Here is a 27,051-nt window from a genome sequence, read left to right as displayed (position 1 = left end):
TTAGACAGGTAGCTCGTGCGCGTCATTGATTCTCGAACGGACCGATTGTGCTGCAGCGTGTTGTTGTTTGTAGTTTGTTTTCGATTGTGGAGCTTAACAAGGTAGCGTTTACTGGGATGCTTTGCGCGCGTATTGCTTCAATATGCGTATTTTTCAAGCATTTCATGTGGTATCACTGCCAGATTCAGATGGGTGGCCCGGATATCCTGACCGCCCCCCACCCCTTACTTTTTTTTGTTTAATTTATACACCCAGAAGAGCACATCAGTTGCTCCCAAAAGCTGATCACGCTTCGGAAAAGTCCTGTATCCACCCCTGTGTGCTAGGAAATTTTAACAGGTGCTTCAAGTGCGTGGAACTTTTCTTATGAAACTAAAAAAAATGCTATTCCGGGAAATGTGCTGCATTCGACCGTGGGTGCGCTACCGCTGGTGGTTTCGCAGGCGACGCAAAATTGCCTTGCGGCTGCGGATTGATATTATAAGGCACCAGTAGGCCCCGAAAGCGACGATGTGCACGAGATTTTGGCGTATCGTGTTATATAGGAACACATGTCGGAAGGATATTCAATAAAACACCAGCTGATCGGCATCTACTGCTTGGAGACACAACACTTTTCATGTTCACTTTTCACGTGCGTGAGATGCCCAAATAGGTTACATTTTAATCGTGCAGTAATTTCATACATAACACACGTCGGTGACTAAAGCTGCGAAATATTTTTTATTTAAAAAAAAAACGAGGACAACGCCTTTAATTTAAAATTAGACGCACAATACATCAGCTCGACATAGGCTGTCCATTACGAAATACGTTTTAAATTGGGTCTACAGCACTTTCTTTCCGTCATCGCTGTGCCTAGCCGTGTCGCGCGTTAACGCTTCTTCCCATCCATTCTATAGACCTACTCCATGTTTGTAAACAGCGGTGGGCGCCGTCGATATATTTGGCGCCCTTGTAGCGACGTCACGGCGCGCAGGCTCCGCCCAGCCGGTCCAGCTTGAAGCGCGCTACCGCCCTCTATGATCACGTGACAACTGGCGCAGCAGGTGCAAAAGCTGCCTCCGAGCACCGCGCGTCGGGGCGCCTCCCGTGCTTACAAGCGGCGGCCGCGACAGAGGAAGTTGCAATGGCTGTAAGAGGGACTCTGAAATGAACATCATGTTGACGTGCTGCTCTTGCTCTGAGAACCTCATAGAAACATGAGGTATCTTGACGGCGGGAAGGTGACTCATTTGCGAATGATCATCGCCGTTGCGACAGTCTAGGTCACACGTGTACGTTTTATTTGTTAACTAATGCAACGGCGATCTCGGCGACACTTTCATCCGTGACACGCTTGCGATGATGCATCAACCTTACCATGTGGACAAGGTGGTTACGTACCTGTCAGGTCTGCCCACCGCGGGCCGCGGCTCCGTCCGTACGCTCAAGTCGAGACCGCGCAATGCGTACAGCCCGTAAACAGACTCGGCAAGTTTCCCGAGTGTTGTTTTTCTGTGAATTCTGACAGACATGGACATATCGTGAAGCGCACTGCTGCCAGAACAGCCTTGCACGATACAATTTGTCAGGTGTCTCATCGCAGCCGCATAAGATTTGGAAAAGCATAGTCGAAGTCGCGGCTGTGCGTGAATGAACCGTGCCCAAGCAGAAAGAAACATGCGCCATGACCGAGCCGCACTTTAGTTCACGCGAGTACAACGAAATCCTTTTGGCGCGTTTAAGACTTATATCAACAATGGAAAAAGATATCAACAATGGCAACCGTGAAGAATTCTCCGCATATGACAATGCTATCCACAACGTTAACGTGCTTTGAGGTGAACGTGCTCGCTATACCTCCACACAAGGCTTATGCCAAGAAATAAGGTGCTGCACATTACAATGACAAACGCTTCACTAAGCCAATCCTTTCTGCTGGGTAAGCCGCCCGAAAACATAACCGATGAGCCGGCGTCGGAGACAAGCTTTCGCGTTTTACAGCTGCCGCTAATTTCTTGCGACGGTCTTCGTAAACAGCTAATGAAAAAAAAAAAAGCTTATTCCATCCTTCTCGTGCCTTCCTGCGCAAATAACTGTGGCACTGCTCGTCGTTACACTGTTTTTTCTTCTTTACACGACGACAAACAGCGCACGCACCAGCGAAAACACAGCAGCAACTGCGGTAGGCACGGCGGCTTTTGCCTACCGCGCGAAACTAAACGCCCGACGACAGCGCCACCGCATTTTCGTGACGTATGTCCGGTGGAATTCGTCTATTTGTCGTCGTGCAAAGAAGAAAAAACGGTGTAACGACGAGCAGTGCCACAGTTATTTGCGCAGGAAGGCACGAGAAGGATGGAATAAGCTTTTTTTTTTTCATTGGCTGTTTCCGAAGACCGTCGCAAGAAATTAGCGGCTGCTGTAAAACGCGAAAACTTGTCTCCGACGCCGGCTCATCGGTTATGTTTTCGGGCGGCTTACCCAGCAGAAAGGATTAGCTTAGTGAAGCGTTTGTAATTGTAACGTGAAGCACCGCATTTCTTGGCATAAGCCTTGTGTGGAGGCATAGCGAGCACGTTCACCCCAAAGCACGTTAACGTTGTGAATAGCATTGTCATATGCGGAGAATTCTTCACGGTTGCCGTTGTTGATATCTTTTTCCATTGTTGATATAAGTCTTAAACGCGCCAAAAGGATTTCGTTGTACTCGCGTGAACTAAAGTGTGGCTCGGTCATGGCGCATATGTTTCTTTCTGCTTGGGCACGGTTCATTAACGCAGCCGCGACTTCGACTATGCTTTTCCAAATCTTATGCGGCTGCGATGAGACACCTGACAAAAGTGTACCGTGCAAGGCTGTTCTGGCAGCGGTGCGCTTCACGATATGTCCATGTCTGTCAGAATTCACAGAAAAACAACACTCGGGAAACTTGCCGAGTCTGTTTATGGGCTGTACGCATTGCGCGGTCTCGACTTGAGCGTAAGGAGGGAGCCGCGGCCCGCGGTGGGCAGACCTGACAGGTACGTATTAAAGCATCATCGCGAGCGTGTCACGGATGAAAGTGTCGCCGAGATCGCCGTTGCATTAGTTAACAAATAAAACGTACACGTGTGACCTAGACTGTCGCAACGGCGATGATCATTCGCAAATGAGTCACATTCCCGCCGTCAAGATACCTCATGTTTCTATGAGGTTCTCAGAGCAAGAGCAGCACGTCAACATGATGTTCATTTCAGAGTCCCTCTTACAGCCATTGCAACTTCCTCTGTTGCGGCCGCCGCTTGTAAGCATGCGGGAGGCGCCCCGACGCGCGGTGCTCGGAGGCAGCTTTTGCACCTGCTGCGCCAGTTGTCACGTGATCATAGAGGGCGGCAGCGCGCTTCAAGCTGGACCGGCTGGGCGGAGCCTGCGCGCCGTGACGTCGCTACAAGGGCGCTAAATATATCGACGGCGCCTACCGCTGTTTACAAACATGGAGTAGGTCTATACTACACGCATGATATTCAGATAGCTAACAACGCTTTATTCGCTACATTGAAAACAGACAGACCAAATTTGTAACCTAGCGCAAAGTTTCATTCTTGACGACTGCAGGCCTACATGTGACTCGCGGTGTCAAGGTGTCAAACTTGTATTTTCTTCTCGCTATGATGCAGCTCTTTACACGTAATAACCGTCAACGTAATAACTAGGAAATGCCGGTAACGTGTACAGGCCCTTACACACTCGTCTGACGTTTTTATGCCCCGATTGCCCACTATCGAAGCAGACACAAGCAAGAAGTTATAGCAGCGACAGCAATACGATTCGGCCACGAGCCTCCAACATGGCGCCGAATGGGAAGCTTCGTCACACCTCCGACAGATGGCAGCCATTTTGCATAAGGTCGTATTCGCTGACGACATTGTGCTGCTGGCGGGAAACAGTGGCGACCTGCAGACCCTCGTTACCAGCTGTGCCGAAGCCATGGCGCCACTGGGACTGCAGTTCAACACGAAGAAATCGGCGGTGGTCAACTTCTCTGGCCCGGGGCTTCCTGGTTTGCTGACACTGCCAGATGGAGGACTGCTGCCCGAAGCACCTGAGTACCGATACCTCGGGGTGAACTTCTGGGCACAAGTAGATTATACAGCAAACCACGAGAGGCACTTGAGACAAACATCCCAGAGGGCCGGCCAAGTACTCCGTAGGAGGTGCCTGTGGGGTTTCAACCGCCCCATTATGGTGCGCGAACTATGGAAGGCGGTACACGTGCCGGCGCTGACTTTCGCTAATGCAGTGATTTGCCCCGCTGCGCAGACCCGGGAGTGGCTTGAACGCAGTCAGCGCGCCGTGGGACGACTGGCTCTGGGGTGCCACGGCAACGTTGCCAACGAGGCAGTCCAGGGTGATTTGGGTTGGTCCTGTTTCGAAGCGCGGGAAGCTCGGAGCAAGCTGTCCTACGAAGGCAGGTTGCGCCTGATGCAGCCACATCGCTGGGCACGGCGAATATTTGATTATGTTCACCGCAACGGCATCCGCACCAGATGGTCGAAAAGACTGCAGCACCTAAGCAGGAAATACGGCTTCTATGCGAGCCCTGTGCAGGAGGACACCGAGCGTAAGTGGTCCAAAGCAGTGAAGACCCAAGTGCGAATGACGGAGGCTGACACTTGGCGGCGAGACATGGAGGAGAAGAGTACACTGAGGATCTATAGGGAATCCAAACAGGAAATCCATGTCGAACCTCTATTCGACAATAGTGTAGCCAGCAGCCTCCTCTTCGAAGCACGAGCCGGCGCTCTCAGAACTCTGGCATATCGCCGGCGCTTTGATGACAGCGTGGGAGATGCAATGTGCCGTGTATGTGGTGCCGACGAGGAGACAATCGAACACTTGGTCATGAACTGCGAGGGCCTCACAACAGCACCTACAGATGGCACCACCTTACAGCAGGCGCTTGGCTTCTCGCCCAACGACGCTCCTGATGGTGGCGGAGTGGCTACGACCAAGAAGCGACTCAGTGAGTGGTGGACAAAGGTGCGCGCACATTGACATGTCGAAGATCTCCTCGTTGAACATGTGCATGTACCGTGGTGGTTAGATGTGTGTGTAGCCACTTATGTGTACGCGCTATCGTTTTTACTTTTTTTCTTTCTTTTTAAGTCCTTAGGCCAGGGCATCGGTTGATGCCCGCCCGTTACAAAGGGTGAGGCCATAAATCCTAATCCTAACCTAATCTAGAGTCACTAGAAAAATTTCAGAGTATCGCATCTGTTTTCCGCGCGCCGCCGCCGACGCGATTGGCTTACTCGCATCACGTGACCTTTCGCCGCCATATCCCTTCCAAGCGCTTTGGGTGCAGGCGCGTTGAATGCAGGGCGCGGCCGGACATTTAGCAGTACCCCAGTCCTTAGAAGTATTTCGTCGCTTTTTTAAACGCGTCATGCAGATGCCAGAGAATAGCTCACCAGTAACCGAACGTTGCTGGTGTGCTACTCCGGGAATTTCATATATTTTTGCATTCCGTGTGGGAAACATTAACGCCAAAGAGCGTCGTTGTACGTGGCTGCATAGTTGGCCGCGGAATGAATTCGCCCCCCCCCCCCCCTCGAAGAACACTCCTTTCTGCAGTGTACACAAACTTTGCTGGAAAACCTCTCATGCAACAGAACACTTCACCTTTTCGGTCCGCTATGTTCCGAGATATTGAAAACTACATACTACATAATTGAAAAAATTTATAACTGCGCTAAGGACAAGACAGCAGAAACGAAGTGGACAGGACTGCGATCGTCCTGTCCACTACGTTTCTGGTGTCTTGTCCTTATCGCAGTTATAAATTTTTTCAATTATGTCTAACCAACTAGCCCCTCAACGTACGCTTCTCGAGTACATACTACATACCTTTCTATTTGCTCGGCTGTTTATACCTCGATCTGTTGAACAGATTGTGCATGCATTTCGAGTTATAAGCGTGTCACGCACGAGAGCGAAATCGAAGACTTATTAAAATAATAACTGTTTACTGTATACCTTGAACGCACTTGTCGCATGATCATTTGCCACTGCGCAAAACTGAAGCGTGGAACTCTGTTGATAAACTTGGTATACGCAATGTTATTAAGCGTATTTGTTTTTTTCAAAAAGAAAAAAAATCGTTGCTAATGCTGCATTGCGCCGAGCGTACCCTTACAATACTGTTTAGTGGGTGAGAAATGGTCCCAGCAAAAAAAAAAAAAAAGAAAAAAAAAACAAATCGGCTTATCCTCTCACGCATTGAGGGAATCGATTTCATGCGAGCCCTGGATCTATATACATACTGTGTTTCAGTAGCATGCGCGTTAAAAAATTTCGGGATGTGCTATTTCTAATCAAAATAACATAAAGCATTGCGCCGAGGAAGTTTTAAAAAGAGTACATTACGAAAAAAAAAAGTTGAAATTAAAAGCAGTGCAGAAACCGAACCCCAGCTGTTTACGCGCTGGCAATGCAAAAAAAAAAAAAACTTTGTCGGAACACAGCAAAATATTTGCAAATGCACTGCAACGTTGGGAATATTAAGGAGACAAAAAATAGGAAATTAAACAGCTGAGTAGTGACGTCAATCATTTTTTATGGCCTATTTTCTACGTATCTGTTAGGAAATGACAACGTATTCGCAATATAAGATGCACCTTACTTACCGCACGCCAATTCGCCCGTGCGTTCGGCTGCTGGCGTTCCGAATCGAGACAAATACTTCACGCACAACTTCAACTTACCGTACACACACCACTTCTATTACACATAACACCCAGCTGAACAGCGAGCATGGCGCGCAAGTAAGGTATGCGTCAGCGATCAGTCGAAGGACGCAATGCTGAATGTTCTCGATGTTCGATAATGTTCTCGAATGCGTTATGAAGTGAACCTGAACACCGACTGCAAAGCTAGCGCAAACAGTCAACATTCACCAAGTATCGAAGTAAATGGCATCTCGCACGGTCATTACGCTAATGCAGCTGTCTACAGCTCCCGACCTTGCGAACACACCCGGCCGTGAAACAAAAAAGAGACCGACGAAGCCACGAAGAGAGTTCGCGAGCACATAGCAACATTCGCCGCACGTTTCATTAGCTACATTGCTTACCGCGCAGTCGATTCATGACTGTCGAGTCGAAATCACTTCTGATATCCATTTGAAGAAACACACACATACACACATATTGCAGTTAGGCCGAGCGTAACACGGCATCGAGGCGAAAAGATCGGTCACTTCTGAACACACGCTACCAACGCGCCTTACGGTCCGGAAGGGAAATGGCCGCCGCCGCCCAATGTTGCCCGCGTGCAGCCTACCTTTGCGGTACTCTGAAATTTTCCAGTGACTCTAATAAGGTCTATAGGGTGCCTTGATGCGCGTTTTGTCCGCTTTAGGGTGAGGACATCTGCGGCGTCTACTGCGGCGCGGCTGCCATATTTTAGCCCACGGCTTCTTACCGGCGTCTCACCCCTCTACGGCAGTTGCGCTGAGAGGCAGGAGACGCGGGGCAAAAAATGGCGTCGTGGCAGCATCAGCCCCTTCAAAGAATGGCAACACCCTAAGGGGGGCGCACACATCGAGGCACACTAGGTAGATATTCTCTGGGGCGACTCCGTAACTCCTCGCCGCCAACACTTAAAAGAAGACTAACGAGGAAAAAAAAACATTTTTCTCTTATTATGGCAAATTATCCTTTCACAATACCAAAAGCACAACTCTTGCGGCGAAAATAAGCTCAAAAAATAAAATGCAATTGGCGGCGTTACCTTGCATGCAGTTCCCGCACCAACTCTCTGTGACGTCATAGATTTTGACGGCGTCTGCTCGAGTATTGTTCTTAATCGGGAATCGTCCCCTAAGGGGGCCAGATACTTAACGTAACCGATTTCAGGAAATTTTGTTGACCGACTTCTGTCCAAAATACGAAAAAAAAGAACCTTTACATACGCGACTTCACGCCGACATTCATTTGCGGAGATTTCGGCGCAATACTTAAAAATGAAACTTGGACCCTCGTTTTTTCTTGTATTAATGACCCTAGGACGACGAAATTAACGACCGCAGAGTTTTCAAAAAATTAACTTATCAATCTAAAATGATTCATTGTTTCACTTTAGTGTCCCTTTGAGGGCTCTAAAGTATACATACATTCTAAAAAGTTTTCGGGAGTAACTGCGCAGTTCATCCGAAAAAGGGCGCTTTACTCCCTCGAAGGACGAACTGCAGAAGCATGCGTGCCGTGCGCAAAGTTCGGAGGGTAACTGCTAGGTCCTTCGTCAAAATGAGAGGAACGGGAGGACGAATGGCAACACTTACTCCCGCACGCCTCGTGAAGGAGAGGGAGGGAGCCGGGGGGTGAGGGGGTGAGCGGGTAGATCTCCTTTCACTACTAAGCATATTTTTACGTTAAGTGCATTACGAAGTGTCAGTGCCTGGAAAATGTATATTAGTGGCCGTAACGATGCTCGTTCGCTTCTTGTAAGCAATAAGTGGATGTATAAATAACTAAAATAAAATTGTTAAGAGAGATGACAGGATGACCTTTATTGAACGGTGGAGGTGGGCCCTGTTTGCCCGACGGTATGTATATGTCCAGGCCGGTGCCCCGTGGCCCATACTTCCTTTATTCCAGGGTCCATACTTCTTCGCACGGGGTATGGGGCACTGGCGCGAGAGCCAGATATATTGCTTGTGGTTTCGTAGCTGTGGGGCGCGTTGTGCATTCACATTTCTGTCTCACGACTTGCTGGTATTTGCTCATAACATAGAGCTTCCTGTAATACTGTATGAAAGTCTATGGTGTCTATGGCTCATCAGTCAAAAGTAGTGCTGCGTTTGAGAACATCGCAAAGAAAGGAATTTCTTGTTTGTCTGGTGATATCACATTAATGTAAACTTAGTAAAAAAACGTAGAGGTTTCTTTCATTTTTGTAAAAAGACCAAAAAGCAGTAGATTCCGTCACCTTTTCACTGAGTCAGCAGAAATTACAAACATCGGTAGAGCTACTGATAAATCAGCAGTCATGGCAACGAGGACCGCACGTGGATACATGCCGTGTGTCGCGGACAGTTTGTTTTGGAGTTTCGAGTGCTGGGAAGAGCCACGCGTCTAGCATACGGCCCCCGCGTCCGTGGCCTTGGAACATTGAAAGCGCGCCTGACTGAAACCGCTACTGTTCTCCCCTCCGAAGTGGGCCATAAAACGGGGGACACGTGCACCAGTGTCCATGGGCGTAGGCAGGGGAGTGCAAAAGGGGCACTTGCCCCCCTCAAGCCACACCGGCACTTGCTCCCCCCCCCCCCCCCCACCCAAGCTATGCCAGCTCTCTCTCTCCCCCCCCCCCCCCCTACCCCAGACGCGATGTAACACGGGTTTGCACCCCCCAAGGCAAAATCCTGCCGACGCCCATGCCGGTGTCGGTGGTTGTTTTTGAGTGTGTGTGTTTGTGGTGCAAGGAGGAGAATCAGGCGGATCCCGGGACCCGGGAAAACATCAGTCGCCAGCGAACCTTTTGAGCTGCGTGGACGTTTCCTATTTTGGTGTGTCAGTAAATAAGTTCGTTTTGTTTTAATAACCGGCTTTGTTTCACTTTTGGGTGTTTCAGGACTAGAGAAATCGAGTCGTCGAGACACTACACCGTGTATGTGTGAGCGAGTGCATGTGCCGCGGCAGGCGTGAGAACTGTTCTTTGTCTTGCGCCGTTGGCGCCCAATGTCATCGAAGTGCCTCGTTACATACGACGACAGAAATGCCGTCATCACTTTCGACGAGCCGTGGACGGGGGGGGGGGGGATTCAATGGAACATATAAAGGAGTTGGACATGTTCTCTGAAGTTGACGTCTCCACCATCGGCTTAACGGTGAGTGCTTGATCGTCATGTTGTAGCGGTTGCAGCAGCGTTTGTCATCGATTACTGCAGCTTTGTGTTACATTTTTGAGCATCGTCCATTTTATATAAAAATCCGACAGCGCTAAATTTTACGTTACTGCCAAATTTGGTCCCATCTAAGCCTTGATGACAACATTGTTGCACCGAATTTAGCCCTCACTTCTTTCATCATAGAAAACGTGAAAGGTATTTCTGTTGAGTAGGATATCCTTCTTCGAGGCCACGCAATGCGTCAATTCCAGTAGTGTTCGGCATCTAGCGCTGCTGCACGTGTATGAGTAGCCGACACTGTCAGTAGTCGAACCTCGTTATAGTGTGTTTTAATTTTAGATGTAGTAAAATGTCGCGCTTGTCACTTGCTATGGCGGAAATTTGGGATATATAAATAGTATGAATGCTTGTGGCAACAGTAGGCTGTGAATCTTTGTTGGCCAGCATTGCAACCATGGCACTTCCGAACTTTTCATCCGTGTGTTACGTAGTTCCCTTCTGAGTTCTGGCATTCTTATTTTTATAGCGTTTCGACGAAGACTTCCAAGTGTCTGTAGACATTAGAGAAGTGGACGTGATCGAAAATAGAGCAAGAATAAATGCTCGAGTGACCAGCCAGGTCCCGTGAGTAGTAGTATCGTTATCAAACCACTTAGTCTGCTTGTTGCGCACCGCTTTGAGAAAAACTTTAGTTAGATGGGGAAAAACAGCTAAAAAAAGACGAGGACGCAGGAACACAGTAGACTGGACGAGCGCTGAACTTACAACTGACATCTTTATTGCACCAACCGCTCGTTTTTACAGCGCATCAAGCCGAGCACGCCATTCCAATCAAACCGCCAATCAAAATCATCAGGTATGCAAACTACACTGTCACTGAAAGCTATCACATGTACATGAATTACACCGTGCGCATGAATCTTTCACACTCAGATAAAATGAACAAACCAGTTCCTAACAAGGATGAACAAGCAACAAAAAAAACACAAAAAAACAACAACAAACAATCCATGTTCAAGGCGCAGGCTCACTTACCGCGATAACAATGATTGAGAGTTAGTCGATGGAAAATTGGAGGATGACCAACAAAAAACACAGTAAAGAAAATGATTTACATGAAACCTTTGAGATATTGAATCTCAGCGTCAGTGAGCAAAATAGATGGCTTGCTGATGCAACTGCAGTTGCATCAGCAAGCCATCTATTTCCATGATTTCAAATTCTGTTTTGAGAACACACAATTTTTAAAGAAGGCAAACGGCAAAACAGAACGTGAAATTCAAGTACATGTGATAGCTTTCAGTGACAATGTAGTTTGCATACCTGATGATTTTGATTGGCGGTTTGATTGGAATGGCGTGCTCGGCTTGATGCGCTGTAAAAACGAGCGGTTCGTGCAATAAAGATGTCAGTTGTAAGTTCAGCGCTCGTACAGTGTACTGCGTTCCTGCGTCCTCGTCCTTTTTTGCGCTGTTTTTCCCCAGCTAAGCATGTACCAACTCGCCCAAATCGAAGTCTTGCTCGTAGTTAGTTTCTTTATAAAACAGGCCTCTCAAATGGATAAGCCTCTTTGCTCAGTTGCTAGTTGCACCTTCAACCGATAAGCCTCGCCACGGTGGTCTAGTGGTTATGGCACTCAACTGCTGACCCTGTCATTCGATCTCGCGACCTTCGGGTCGCGGGATCGAATCCCGACTGCAGCGGCTGCATTTTCTATGGAGGCGAAAATGTTTGAGGCCCGTGCACTTAGATTTAGGTGCACGTTAAAGAACCCCAGGTGGTCGAAATTTCCGGAGCCCTCCACTACGGTGTCTCTCATAATCATATCGTGGTTTTGGGACGTTAAACCCCAGATATTATTGGGTCATTCCATGCCAAGTGTCCCAGACGTGGCGCTCGCACATCGCAGATTTTTGCTGATAAAATTTGTTCCTTTTTCCTGTGCCACATAGAGTATTGTGGCAAAACATTTTTGCTCGATAAAAAATTGACGATCATGGCGCCCCCTCGAAGTTCGCTTGTATTTGTTAAACCGTGCCTAATAGAAAAATGTGTATAAAATCTATTTTTCTGTGTTCAGCTTTGAAACCACGCTGGCGCTATCGCAGAGGTCCTGTTTAGGTGTCCTATTCACTAATTCCGAAATTTTTGTGTTTCACTACCAGCTACGTATCTTCAAAAACTACAACTCTTCAATGTTCGTGATTTTTTCTTGTGCTATCTTCAACCCCCCCCCCTAACCAATATTAATAATAGTATGAGTTTCAGGAAAGTGTATTATAGCACAAAAATGTTTAGGGGTAAAATAGACTTCAAATCTTCCCGAAAAAAAAATTGTGAACTTATGCGATTTGTCGCATGTTTGACCGTATTTTTCATACTAATGCGGTCCAAGTAAAAATCCTCGTCATGCGGCGTTTGATAGAAGACTTTGTCGTTAAGTAATGAAGGTAGTCTAATCAAATCATTTTTTGTTTTAAGGAAGAAAATAATTTTTGAATTTGGCGCTCCGTAAGTGCCCGGCAATTCTTTTTGTTGCCACTTCGCCGCAAAGCACGTGGTCGCCCTTGCAGCTGAAACTCGTCACAGGCAGCGGCAAGATGCGAGATGTATGTCAGTGGCTCGTGAGTGCTCGAAAGTCTTGTCGCGTTGATCTCAGGGCGACGAGTAATCAATTCGCGTTACAATGTGAGCTTGCTTGGCGGGCCCAATGGGAAGTATGGACGCCCGAGAGCAGCTTATGGCGTCGTTGGCACAGTGTGCTACAGAGCCGTCTGCACAACTAGCATACACATACCGAAAGAAATAATGCACATTGTACACACTTTCTTTCGGGGTATACGTGTTGTGCAGACGGCCTCTGGCACATTGTGCCAACGACGCCATAGGCTGCTCTCGGGCGTCCATACTTCCCATTGGGCCCGCCAAGCAAGCTCACATTGTAACGCGAATTGATTACTCGTCGCCCTGAGATCAACGCGACAAGACTTTCGAGCACTCACGAGCCACTGACATACATCTCGCATCTTGCCGCTGCCTGTGACGAGTGTCAGCTGGAATAGCGACCACGTGCTTTGCGGCGAAGTGGCTACAAAATGAAATGCAGGGCGCGTTCGAAGGGCCAAATTCAAAAATTATTTTCTTCCTTAAAACAAAGCATTATTTGATTAGACTTTCTTCATTACTTAACGACGAAGTCTTCTATCAAACGCCGCATGACGAGGATTTTTACTTAAACTGCATCAGTATGAAAAATACGGTCAAACATGCGACAAATCGCATATTGTCTCTAATTTCACAATTTTTTCGGGAAGATTTGAAGTCTATTTTACCCCCCCCCCCTAAACATTTATTCAATCATCAATTATTCAATCATCTTTTGCAATTCACAGCCATCTGTAAGGTCACATAGTTCTAAAATGTTTTTTTGTGTGAGGTGTTGGCAAAATTAAGGCCACCAAGACCAGAGACGGCATGGTCTTCTCGCAGTCTGTTTAATTGCGGGTCATTGCTGTAGTCATGATAGCATGCTGTGCATGCTCGGTTCTTTCATGCCTCCAATGGAATCGCTTACAATAATGTTTTCGTCGATAATGCAGTTCTTAACTCCACAATTCTGTCGATTGATGAGACCATGCATGGCCGAGTGTGCCAATGCGTGCAGTGGTGGTGAAGTTTGGGAGAAAGGGCTGTGTTTTTGGTCTTTCACTGTTGCGAGACATGCGGCCATTTACAAGCCACACCAACCTGGCACTATGCCGAAAATACTGAGACCGTCATTGCTCGTGGCATTATCGCCGGTGCATCCAGTGATAATCTTGTTTATGGATGTGAAAGGATCACGACGGATGGTCGCTTCAAGATACCGTTTTAGGTGCTGGCCACCCAAAGACACTGGGTTTATTCGGAAAAAAGGTAGACTCAAGTGATCATAGTAGGAGCCACGTGGCACAATGGGTATCTAATTAGTGCAGGAAAGTAAGTCTGTCAAGTCGATAATTCATTCTAACAGCTCAACTCCCACCTACCACAATGAATTTGCTCGCATTGTGCTGATCAGATGGAAAAAAGGTACAGGAGCCAACGCTGCACTTTTTTTTTCATCTATAACCACTGAGATATGATTGTGCATTTCACTAAGACTCTCACTTTCACTTTTTTCCCCATTTCCTGGCTCCTACATTCTTTTTGCACATGCCTTGGAAAATGTATCAGCAGGGTTCTACTTGATAAAGTATGCTAGCATGAGTGCTGCCTGCAAACAGCAAAGGCCTCTGTTTTTTTCAGAACCAATTAATTGGCTTCCGTGTAAACGAGACCAGTCTCTAACCTGTGGATAAACCTGTAGCCTTACTGCAAGTTCTTTGACTTGTTAAGAATGTTCCTTCCATTGTCGAACCATGTTTTGCAAATAAGTTGCAATTTCATTTATTTGTCAGTGTGTCGTAAAGCAGGCACGTAGGCAAGGGGGGGGGGCGCCCCCCCCCCCCCGAAATTCGTCCAGCCTTCTATGTGCCTGGGCAACTTTTTTTTCTTTTTGCCGTGGAAAGACTTTTGTTATATAAGGCGTCGCTACCGACGACGGTGCTGTGAGATGGCACGCGCTTGGCGGCCGCCTCAGGGGGAAGGAAGAAGATAGAATAAACAGTGATGTCTTCGCTAATGCTGTCATAATCATTATGAACGATATAACAACTTTCTTTCGAACATTTAGGCTTAGGGCCCCCCCCCCCCCCCCCCCCCGAAAAAAAATCCTGGCTACGTGCCTGTCGTAAAGCATTAGGTTTTATCTGTTGCTACATGAAGCAGCTGCTGTAATAATGAAGCAACAAGCCTTGTGTTAAAATGTGCCTTTTTTTTTTGTAGGACCCCACCAAGACACATCATGTGCCGACAGTGACATACAGTGGAAGCTTGTTGACTTCAAGGGAATTTATTGTGCGCCTGGAGGGCCTTGATATTAAGGAGACTAGCCTTTTGGCAGCCATTGCCACACAAATCGCGCTATACTGGGCGCTGAACATTGTTTTCAGCAAGAAAGCTCAGTGGACCTTCGATCTCCTGTGTCAAGTTCTGAAAGTTCAGAGCGTCTTGCGGCCGACGTCACTCGTCCGTGTGGCTCTAACCATCTTGAGCCAGTGAACAGCCAGACTGATTTCAATAAAGTATTTTTTTTTTTCACAAATAGATCTGGATTTCTGCCCTCTCCTGGAGCATTTGTGTCAGACTTGGCGCAACCCGATGAAAATCATGTTCCTCAAAACTTTTTTTCATTTGCCAATGGGAGAGCTGGACTGCTGGTTTCTTGAGAAGCACTCAATACAAGCAAACGTTACTCCATCGAGAGGCATTGAGGATGATTAACTGCATGCTGTTCCGATGAGGAATGTTGTGAAAGAGTAACTGTCGCTCCCATGGGGTATTGAGAGATAATATCCATTCCTCCCTGCGGGACTAATGGGAAAGAGTAACGGTTACTCCATTTAGGTGTTCAGAAAGAGCAAGCATTGCTCCCGTGGAAGTATTGACAGAGAGCATTCATTCCTCCTTGTAAAGAGAAACTGTCGCTCCCCTGGGAGTATTGAAAAAGACTATCTTTTCCTCCCTCGGGAGTATTTGTAAGGAGCAGGTGTCCCTCCCATAGGAGTATTGACCAAGAGCATCCGTTCCTCCCTTTAGGAGTTTAGGAAAGGAGCAACGGCTGCTCTCTAGAGGAGTAATTGAAAAGAGTAACTGTCGCTCCTTTGGGGGTATTGAAGCAGACTATCTGTTCCTCCCTTCAGGAGTATTGGGAAAGAGTAACCGTCCCTCCCGTGGGAGTATAGAAAAAGACTATCCGTTACTCCTTTGAGGAGTATCGAGAAAGAGTAACCGTTGCTCCCGTGGGAGTTTTCACAAAGAGCATCCGTTGCTCCAGTCAGTTGCTCCCTGAAGGAGCAACTTCTACGGGGAGTAACGGTTCGTCCCGTCGCAGTTACACCCAAAAAGGAGTAATGGGTGTGGCAGGCTAGTTACTCCCCTAAAGGAGTAACCTAGACCCCCCCCCCATTTCCTCCTTTACTTTTTAGAGTGTAACATACCAACTAAGCCCAGCGTGCAGCCTCAGCCTGAATAAGGTTTCAGCTGTAAACTTAAGGGGACACTAAAGGCAAATAACAATTTATGTCAGAGTGAAAGCTCAATGTATGACAACGTCTAAAACGGCAATATTATCAACAGCAGTGCCCTACTTACCAAGAAATTAAGCTAAATGTATCACATGATGAGCGCCACGAGTGGGACATTTTGGAAATGATCCCGATGACGTACGAGAGTCTGCCTACAATTAATCACTAGTAATCAAACTAGCAGCAATAAAAAAGAACCTTCCGTGCATCAGAAAACGTAATAAAATGCTGTTTGTTCGTTTCCGTTTGATTCATGGAAAAAAGAACCTCTGTGGCGTTGCCATGGGGAACGGCGCGCGTGGTTCAAAGGTTCCGTTTTCGCCGAACGGTGTTCTCTGGCTGAACTGCGTTTCTCCCGGCACCCTGCTTCGCTCACGCGGTCGCGTCCTGCCGCGTGTGTTTTGCGCGCTCGTGAAAGTCGCTCTGACAGAAAGTTCGGCAAAATGCTGCATGCATGTGATGTTGCCGGATGCCCGAATGGTGCACGCCGCCAGTGCTCCAGCAAGGAAACCGACGTGTCTTTTCACTGGGTGCCGCGGAATGAACCCTTACGCTCGAAGTGGCTTAGTGTCATGCCATTGCGCCAGTGTGCTAAACAGTAAAAAACTCTGCGTGTGTGCTCGCTGCACTTTCGTACTGAGGATTACGAGACCAACCGCAACTTGGTCAAGGATTTCAATGTGCCCATCCGAGCAAGTCTTTGCCCCAGCGCCGTTCCATCGGTATTTCCCGAGTCCGAGAGTCAGCAGTTGTCTGTGTCCCACGACTTGCAACAACTTCTGCAGGACGACGACGCGGTGAGTTCAACATTTGCTCCTCTTGATAAAGGAAAGTGCAAGAGTGTGTATCGTAGTACGCAACGACGCCGGCACTACGAGCCCTCAGCAGCATACCGCGTTCATCGGGGCTGAAGTCGCTGAAATGGAGCCCAGCGTCGCGAGCCAATGTCTCGTTGTCAAGTTCTCCGTCCACATCCATTGCGGCGATTGCAACAAGCTTCGATGGCCGTTGTTGCTGCTGTGGGTCCCGCTACTTTCGCTCTGCTGCTACTAGTGTCGGCGGCCGCGCAGTAAAGGCGGGCAACGTTGGCCACGGCAGCAGTGACGTATTAAAGTCTGATTTCAGGCGGGTGATTTGAAGTGCGCTAACGCGATGCGGACCACTAAAACGTGATTTTATTTCAAAATAAGCACTTCCTTGGCATAAAAGTAGCACTACGAGGTTTCCGGACCGCTATTTCAACACTCAACGTCAACTTAATATTTGCCTTTAGTGTCTCTTTAGGAAACCTCTCACTGTTAACGTTTCTAACACAACACAAGCAAGCTCACTTATTCAGGATGTTTTCGAGCAATTAACTATATTTATCCCCAGGATCCTGTGTGTGGATTCTTGAGCATATATTGTGTAATGTCTTTTTCCACTTTGCCATTGACCACAGCTATATATATATATATATATATATATATATATATATATATATATATATATATATATATATATATATATATATATATATATATATATATAGCGGCGTCAAGAGTGCTGCTGGCAAAAGGGCAAAATAGTGAGAACCGCGAGGCAGCACGGCGCAATAGGCAAAGTAGTGACACCTATGCAGCTTTGCCAATCGTCGTGCATATAACCACTTTCGGTGTCGGCGCACTTCGTAGTGCATATAACATTGTTCTTTTTTTTTCTGTTTTTAACAGCGAAGCTGCTTTTGGTCAACCCTTCGCCGTCCATTGGCGTATTGAGGGCATGCCAGCAGCAGCTCTTGCAACGATGCTTGCGTTCCAGCGCAGCCGTGATAGCAATACGCGTTTTGGACGAGTGGGCGGGTGGAATGCGCCACAGCCGCACTGGAACGCTACAGTGGCGTTCCAGCGCGGCTGTGAATGCGCATATTTTCTCCCCGTGGCTTAACATACAGTGCCAAGCAGCAATGATACAACACAGAAAGGCACTTAGAAAAAGACTTGCACCACATAGAAATACCTAAAAATACTTGCAAAATGAAAACATAGAGAGGCAGAATGATACAGCACATAAATACTTAGAAAATACTTGCAAAACATATAAATACTTAGAAAGACTTGCAAAAAAAAAAGGCGAAAAGGGGGGAGAGCATCAGCTTCGCTCTTTCGACATCTTTCATGGAGTGGAGCTGGCTGCATTTTTTTTATAAGCATATGTGACGGTTAATTGGTGTATTTATGTGGGAGGTCATTAAGGGTAACTGACTGGATTCCAAGAGAGGGCAAACGCGTGAGGGGAAGACAGAAAATTAGGTGGGTAGATGAGATTAAGAAGTTTGTAGGTATAACGTGGCAACAGAAAGCACAGGACCGGGTTGATTGGCGGAACATGGGAGATGCCTTTGCCCTGCAGTGGGCGTAGACAGGCTGATGATGATGCTGATGATGATGATGATGTGACGGTTAGCTCGCTTGCCTGGTTGAGTGGAGCCTGGGACGATGGCTTTGTAGGGGGTCTCGACGCTCGGCATGTTCAGTAAAGAAAGGAGTGTGCGTCACTGTCTGCGCACCAGTTGCTGCTGGGTCGTTGCGCTCGATGCCTCAGACCGCGGAGCAAATCCAAAAGGAATGCTCATTGTTCGTCTTTACGCGTAACCAGAGAAGGTCTCTAGGCGCAACGCGAATCCGTGGGAGAGCGGCGCGCAGGAGGCACTGCTGCTGTCCGGCATTTGAATCGACTTCTCAATGGCGTCACTCTGTATCAGTATTGCCGATTAAAGGGGTCATGAACCACTTTTCCAAGTAATAATCTAATGACCTCAGTATCGGAGTTTACTGCCTCCCGAATCGATTGCCGCAAAAATTTCTCGAATCCGTCAAGAATGAGCGGAGTTACGGGGGTTTGGCGCACGCTCTCAGCGCTTTCTCTCTTTTCTCGTGCCGACGAGCGCACTGGAAGCTAGACAGGGAGGGATGGCACGAGGGTAAGAAGTTACGTCAGCGCGCGTCATGAAACGCATCGCTCTCCAGCTGTGATTCGCATGCGCGAGTGCGGCTACCGTGTAAATTTAGCAGACGGGGGAGTGCGGCGCGGGCAAGGGGCGGCACCCCGTGGCAAGAAGCGCATCTCATCCGGCTATCGGCCAATAAGCATGCTACATCTCTTGCGACGTAGACTGGCAGATCCGCGACGTCAACGTGCAAACGCCCCGCCCACCGACGAGAGTGAGAACCGGCCTCTGTTCGAAAAGAGGGCGCCTGAGGAAACCGCAACTTCGCGCTCCGCTTGTGGCCTTTACGCAGCGCGTACGACTGTAATATTTTGCGGAGCAGTCCATAGCCGTGTCAGCTTTCCACAGGATGTGTTTTTTCAACAAGCCCAAGGTGTGCTTCATGACCCCTTTAAGTATTTGAGTATTTGTCGACTCTTGCTGGACCAATTGCCACTCGCGCATGCGTGACTTAAAAATAAAATTTTGTATAGGCTGCTAGCAGAACGTATAGATGCATGATCTAGCGTTGGCTAGCGGTGCATTCTGCCCATCCGGCAATCCCCCACCCCACCCCCTACACACTTTGCAGTTTAGGTGTATGCTTTCTTACTGGACCTTTTCGTTTTCGTAATTTACTAAGTAATAATATTTCGCTCATTACCGCTTTCAGAAAAGCTTTTGAATAACATTGTGCTATAATTGTTCCTGAGAACAGCGTTTAACGATATTCCAGTTAGACCATTCCTAACAGCAGTGTATATCTTCTTCTTTAAATTAAACATTTATTTTCCTTTACTTCTTTTTTTTGTCTTCGCTTAGAGAATCAATTTTTACGTTGCACAAAAACATTCTTACACGGTTTTGAAATCAAGCCATTACCATTGCAACTCGTTAGTGTTTCCAAAGTTAAACAGCACGAAAGACGAAGACACAAGAAGACACGCAGGACCAGTACGGAACGACAGGACCAGAGCATGCACTCCATGGTCCTGTGTGTGCGTGTTTTCTTGTGTCTTCGTCTTTCATGCCGATTAACTTTGCAGATGCCGCACCAATTTGCCCAAGCCATAGCATTCGTCCACTGTATTTCCAGGGAGGCAGCGAACCCGAGTTCTCTTTGAGTGGCTATATCCAAACAGACGCGCTCAGCAAGGTGTGACACTCGACAGCTCATTCATTGTAAATAACTTGAAATGCGCAAAGGAACAATAAGGGTGCACTGCTGCAGCGAGCGCTACATAATTCTCTCTCTTCTCACACTGGGGCAGTTTTGTCGTGACTGTGTGCGCTCAGTTGACCCATTGTATCCCACGGCGAAATTCGAATCCAGTTGCGCAAGTAAATATATTTTTTTTGCATATATGCAATTACAACACATCACAAAGTGGGGATAAACCGAAAACCTGGAAAATTTAGCTTTAGTTCTAGAAGAAAACAAGTGTCCACATATGTGGGCGCTGGGAACACCATGGTTACAATGGGTCCACCATCCTTTTACATCGTACACGGGAACTTTGCTTGCCGACGGCTCTGTTTCAAAGCATTAATCATCATCACTACTTACCATAATCAACGCCTTCATCATCAGTTCAACGCGTTCATCATTAATATCATCATCAAACGTTCACGCGGCCGCTCGCTAACGGCTCTGATTCAACGCTTCCATCATCATCGCTCATTATCGCCGTCATCAAAGCGCTAATCCTCATGTTAAAACGCTTTCACCATCATTATCTTCTTTATTGGGATTCTGTCGCTTTCTTTATGAAGGACTATAGTGGCTGTGGATGCGCTGTAGATTTCTTCCATTATGTTTATATAGGCTTCGTCGATGCCTTGATTCCGCAGTGCCTGCATGACTGCTGATGTCTCCACCGAATCAAATGCCTTCTCGTAATCTATGAATGCTATGTATAGGGGTTGGTTGTATTCCGCGCATTTCTCTATCACCTGATTGATAGTATGAATATGGTCTATTGTTGAGAAGCCTGTACGAAATCCTGCCTGGTCCCTTGGTTGATTAAACTCTAATGTCGTATTAATTCTGTTAGCAATTACTTTTGTGAATAGCTTGTAGACAACGGACAGTAAGCTGATGGGCCTGTAAAAGAAGGGCGTACGACAGGGAGACACGATCTCTCCAATGTTATTTACCGCGTGTTTACAGGAGGTTTTCAGGGCCCTACATTGGGAAGAATTAGGGATAAGAGTTAATGGAGAGTATCTCAGTAACCTGCGATTCGGTGATGACATTGCATTGATGAGTAACGCGGGAGACGAATTACAGCTCATGATTACTGAACTGGATACGGAAAGTAGAAGAGTATAGGTCTGAAGATTAATATGCATAAAACTAAAGTAATGTGGAACAATCTTGGCAGAGAACAGCGCTTTGCGATAGGTGGCGAGACACTGGAAGTTGTAAAGGAGTACGTCTACTTAGGACAGGTAGTAACCGCGGAGTCGAACCATGAGAGTGAAATAACTAGAAGAATAAGGATGGGTTGGGGCTCATTCGGCAAGCATTATCAAATCATGAATGTAATCTACCACTATCCCTCGAGAGGAAGGTATATAACAGCTGCATCTTACCGGTACTTACCTACGGAGCAGAAACCTGGAGACTTACAAAGAGGGTTCAACTTAAATTGAGGACGACGCAGCGAGCGATGGAAAGGAAAATGATAGGTGTAACCTTAAGAGACAGGAAGAGAGCAGAGTGGGTCAGGGAACAAACGGGGGTTAAGGATATCATAGTTGAAATTAAGAAGAAGAAATGGATATGGGCCGGGCACGTGGCACGTCGGCAGGATAACCGGTGGTCATTAAGGGTAACTGACTGGATTCCAAGAGAGGGCAAACGCGTGAGGGGAAGACAGGAAATTAGGTGGGTAGATGAGATTAAGAAGTTTGTAGGTATAACGTGGCAACAGAAAGCACAGGACCGGGTTGATTGGCGGAACATGGGAGAGGCCTTTGCCCTGCAGTGGGCGTAGACAGGCTGATGATGATGATGATCATGATGATGATCATGATGATGATCATGATGATCATGATGACCATCATTATCACCATTCACGGCCCATTTGCTTGCCCACATGCTCTACTTCAACCAGGGGCGTAGCCAAGGGGGGGGGGGTTCAAACCCCCTCGAAAATTTTCAATTTTGCTTGCGTATATAGGCACGCACACATACAAACGCACGCACGAACATACATAAAGTATGGTTGAACCCCCCCCGAAAAAAATTTCTGGCTACGCCCCTGACTTCAACGTGTTCGTCATCGTCTTTATCGTCGTTGATCATCGTTACCAATGCGATGTTTTTATGAAATGCTGCAATAATGCGAACATTTCCAATCGATTTTAAGGCAATGCGTTGGCTAGCCTGATCCCATTTCAGTGATATGTTTTGTCCACATTGTGGACGCTGGCATACAAAGGGTTAACCCTTTGAGCGTCACCGCCTCGAAAATGGGAGAGATCATGTACATGCCGTCATAGGCGTGCGCCCAGGGGGGGCGGGGGGGGCGGAATCGCCTAAGAGGGGGGCGCAAAATCTGGCCCGTACATTGACTTAGTAGGGTGGGGGGGGGCGCTGCGATGAACCTTTGCCCCCCCCCCCCTGATGGGGAACCCTGGGCTCGCCTATGCATACCATTAGCAAAAAAAAAAAAAATACATGCTTTGCATCACCGCCGTACGCGGTCTGTATCAACTGGTCTAAAACCTGCAGTATGCGTAGGCTGTGAAAAAGGCTTGCTTTCTTTGTTTAACGCAGCACCTGGGGAGCTATGCAGGACGTCCCGAGTTTGGCGAAACTCGGAATCTCTCCGAGCTCTGGCGACACCCCCTTTTGACCGAACTAACAGTACGGAAAAGTCAAATCCGGCCTTCAGCGCGTGCCGCGTTCCATCGATTACGATGCAACGCGGTGTCACGTGGAGAGTCGTCGACAATGTTGGGGTATAGCGTCATCAAACCGGCGGCATTTTCTTTCATTTGCTCCGGCCGAGCGCCTTTCAACAGCGCGCGCCCGGTGCTGATCGCTGAGGCCACGTATAGTCTTTTGCATTTGGCAATATACCGCGATGTAACGCTACGGTTGTATAGTGAGCCATTTATCGATAATATGGCGGTGTTTTAACAACGGAGCTGTTTAAGCGCGAAGTTAGGCCGTGCAGAGTGAACAAAAAGTTTAATAATCATGATCGACCTCTACCTTCTAAGAGCGCGTTGCTCGGCTGGCGCGCGTCCTCTTCGTTCTCTTCATCTTTTAAGACTTTGCTCATTAAAGGGACATTAAAGATGAACAATGAATCGGTTTAGATCGATAAATTGTGCTCTGAGAACTCTAATGTCGTTAATTTCGCCATCATAGGTTTATTAATAGAGGAGAAAATAAGGTTCAACGTCTCATTTTTAAATTTCGCGCCGAAATCTCCCCGCGTGACGTCACGGATTGCAAAGTGTATTTATCGTATTATGGCGCCATTGGCTCAACAAAATTACCCCAAACTTGATATGCTAAGTTATAGCTAAGTCTACAGCCCCCTCAGAGGACAATGTACTTCATTTTTACCGATTAGGAACTACGTAGTCTCTAGTAGGCGCCGTGAAAATATGTGACGTCATGGCGAATGGTGCGGAAACTTCAAGGTGGCGTTGCCGCCCACATTTTGTTTTTGCGCGTTTTCTCGCTTACTAAGCGTCTTCTCAGAGGAAGCGTGATGTTTTAATATCGTGAAAGAGTACTTTGCTAATATGAGAAAAATCGTTTTGCTCTTTAGTGTCCCTTTAAGGTGAAGTAAGGTTGCTTGTTATTAAGACCTTTCTCATTAAGGACGTGCTAATTAGGACTTTGCTAACTAAGATATTGCTAATGAAAGGCTTGATAATTAAGGTCATACTAAGACCTTGCTAATCGCTATCATGCGAATTAAGATATTGCCAGTTAGTTTGTGACGCCATGCGCGTTTTTGTAGCCGTTTTTCTCAACGCTGCTTTCGCGCGCTTCGCAATGTCATCCTGTCATCATGACCGCCGTAGTGAGAGCTCGGAGCAAACTCGTTTCACGAGAAGCTCGGGCCATCCTGCATGGCACCCCTGCGGTCTCCAAAATTTTGCTCGCGACAAGCTGCAGCACGATTTAAAAAGCCCGCCTCTTAGGGAACAAAGCGCTACTTGACCAGAAGGTGCCGCTATCTCTTGACGTCCAGTCGAACCAATTTTTAGTTTTTTTTTTTTCCTTTTTTAGTCTGTGGCGTCGTGCCCCCTCCCACCCACCGAACTCATCTACAGTAGGCCGGGGAGGCATTAATAGCCCCCCCCCCCCCCTCCACGTACGCCTCTGGCTTATACCATATGTGGCGTTATCTTGCTGGTCCGGCCGCGCGCTTATGCTGCTTTTATCTACTTCCTGCCTTATCTATTGAAATGTTGCCGCGAGTTGCGTGGTTCTCTCAAGGGCGAGCCGCGCGAGCCATTATTTCGTTCACAGGTGAGCGCTCGCTAACAGACGACACCACCGCGCTTGCGAACTTTTTTTTTTCCCCTGCGTGCGTTGATTAATTAATTGTGTCTTGTTTAGTGACCTTGCAGGATTACCGCGAATTTCTCACTAGCTTGATTTTCCCAGCTGCAAATGCTAACTGAACATGCGCGCCAATGCGTTAATTTGCTCCGCACGTTTACGGCAGTTAATATAACCATGCAGTTGTATTAACTATATGACGTACGAGAGATTAATAAATATATAACTCGCGTCTACTATATACGTGAAAACAACAACAACTACTACTACTACAACAAGAACGCATTGGAGTTTACTTATGTTTGTAGAATAAGCGATATGTATGTATATATTTTCTAATGTCGCTTTTGTGAGCGTTGATAAAATTTCATTAAAAGCGCCTATCCCAAATTCTAGTCACTTTGAACGTTTCTTATGAGTATAACTATCAGTTTTGAAAAAGTCAACCATCGATCCTGGGGTTGCACAGTTCGAAATGCATGATGGCTTAAAAGGTTGTAAACACTGTCTAATTAATGCGCACATAGGATTTAAAATCATGTTTTGCTCAATTACGTAATAAGGAAGACAGGAAATGAGGCCGGAGGCAGTGCCACGTCTTAGACAAACGAGGCGTTTCTGTCGATAACGACAGCGATAGCCAGATGCGCGACGAGATTTGGAATTTCGTCTTCATTCACCTACTGCCGGAATCGAACAGTAAATTGGGCCATTCGATACGGCTCATTGGATGTCATGCTGTAAGTGATTTAAAAAAGAAAAACGAAATGAAAAAAAAAAAAAAAGTAGTGGAGGTGCGGGGTATCGATCCCCGTACCTCTCGCATGCTAAGCGAGCGCTCTACCATCTGAGCTACACCCCCGACGAGAATCGCTGTGCAAACTGTCTGCATATAAACATTTGAAGAAGACGTCTCCTATAAGTGTATATTACGACGGTCATGTGGAGGGTTCGCAAATTTGCATTTTAGTAATCCGCGGGAAATTTGAATACCGAACACTTCCGGTAGTCTAGCGACCTCGAAGAGTGCGGTACGGTGTCCTTGAACAGGAGTTTGGGTTCTGTATGGGCCGGGAGTTTTGTGGGCTAAAGGCCCATTCATTGTACTACGTGCGTACATACATTTGACGACCGTGGCGCGTGGGCACGAATCACCTGGAGGACGTTGCTCGCACAGGTTACACAGCTATCAAGGGCATGAACACACCATGGCGCAGGCGTCTCCACAATCTTTGCCGCAAGTACTCCCTTTTTACTGACCCAGTCCAGGAGGACAGTGAGAGAAAATGGGCAGTAAGAGTACGGAATAGAGTGCAGGAAGCCGAGACGTCGATGTGGCAGGCGGCTATGGAAAAGAAACCTAGCCTGGCCCTATACAGAGCCCACAAGACCACCATCTCCGCCGAACGATTATACGACAATAGTGTCGGCAGTGCGCTTCTGTTTGAGGCCCGTGCTGGAGCGCTCCGCACTCTGGTGTATCGGCGTCACTTCGACCCGTCGTTGGCTGACGGCACTGTACAGTGCAGGACATGCGGGAAGGACGAGGAGAGCATTGAACACCTGGTGCTTCACTGCGAATGTCTGTGTCCTCGTCAGACAGATGGCGCCACACTACCGGAGGCACTCGGCTTTGTGAAAGACTGTGGCGCACCGGATGGAGGCTGCAGCCGCGATACCAACGTGCACCCCCTGGCAGCGACAGCAATAACAAAAGCAAGGCTTCTACAGTGGTGGTCAGGGAGACAGTGAACAATTGTGATGTTCATGGACCTGGTGTGATTTTTCTTTCTCTTTTTTTAAATTTATCTGTTTTTCGTTCCGGTCAGGACACTAAAAGGTGCCCCCCCGGTATAAAGGGGAAGACCACAGACATCATCATCATCATCATCATGATCGCTAAGGTATTGCGACAACTGAAATTGCGCCAATTGAGCCCGAGGCAACACTGCAAAGAGCGCGCTCCGCTTTTGAGTATGAATAAAACCAAAATGGGAAGATCTTGACTGCAATATCTAGTGATTTTACTGCTTCACACAGGCACTGTAGTTTGCATGTAATTAGAGCGTCTAATATAGTCACGAACGCGGCCATGGAAGCGCAGGTTTCCTATTTACTCGGGTTAGGGCGACAAGTACTACGGCGCTGCCCTGAGGTGGAAAGGGGGGAGGGGGAGCGCTCCCTTTCTTCCCCCACTCCCCTTAATTCAAATTTTTGACCATTGCAATGACTAATTTGTTGTGTGCGCTTTCTTAAACTGACAGTTTGTACCAAACGACACTTCCCCTCCCCCTTCCTGGGGAAAATGGGAAAATTAATTACGCCTGCCTAAACCATGGTACAGAAGCAGTTTTGCAATCCGCCATCGTCGCATATATTACAGTGTTGTACATATGTGCTGCTGCCGCAATCTCACAAGCCGAACACCCTGACATCGTGACTAATAATTAATTTACAGTGTGGATGTGTGCATTGCGGAATGAAAACTATATTGTCCCTATAGATATTA

The 27,051-nt window shown here is 47.4% G+C and overlaps 1 protein-coding gene and 1 non-coding gene across 2 annotated transcripts in view; both read right to left on the bottom strand.

Moving 5' to 3' along the window:
• The window catches only part of LOC119379030 (alcohol dehydrogenase class-3), an 83,890-nt gene that overhangs the window by 13,688 nt on the left and 43,151 nt on the right, over positions 1-27,051 (bottom strand). The gene's annotated exons all lie outside the window — the stretch shown is intronic.
• Trnaa-agc (transfer RNA alanine (anticodon AGC)) lies at positions 25,332-25,404 on the bottom strand. The gene has a single exon. It is a non-coding gene; the product is annotated as a tRNA-Ala (tRNA).

This window comes from Rhipicephalus sanguineus, chromosome 1 (assembly GCF_013339695.2).
Source record: "Rhipicephalus sanguineus isolate Rsan-2018 chromosome 1, BIME_Rsan_1.4, whole genome shotgun sequence".
Classification (NCBI taxonomy): domain Eukaryota; kingdom Metazoa; phylum Arthropoda; class Arachnida; order Ixodida; family Ixodidae; genus Rhipicephalus; species Rhipicephalus sanguineus.
The sequence above is the reverse complement of the archived record's forward strand: the minus strand, read 5'-3'. Positions and strand labels throughout refer to the sequence as shown.